Genomic DNA, 213 nt, shown 5'->3' on the forward strand with positions numbered 1-213 from the left:
TTTTGTTATTAGTTTAAGTATTTGCTATTGACTGTTCAAATGCGGAGTTTTGCGCATCGTGTGTGTGTGAGTGTGTGTGTGTGCGCGAGCAGCGAGAGCGAGAGAGAGTGAGAGAGAGAGCGCGAGAGAGAGGGAGAGCGAGAGAGAGCGAGAGAGGGGGTCACATCACAGTGGAGTCAGCTGTCTTAACCGTGGCTTGTATACTGCAAACAC

This window comes from Sinocyclocheilus anshuiensis, unplaced genomic scaffold, assembly GCF_001515605.1.
Source record: "Sinocyclocheilus anshuiensis isolate Anshui unplaced genomic scaffold, SAMN03320099.WGS_v1.1 scaffold415, whole genome shotgun sequence".
NCBI classification, from domain to species: domain Eukaryota; kingdom Metazoa; phylum Chordata; class Actinopteri; order Cypriniformes; family Cyprinidae; genus Sinocyclocheilus; species Sinocyclocheilus anshuiensis.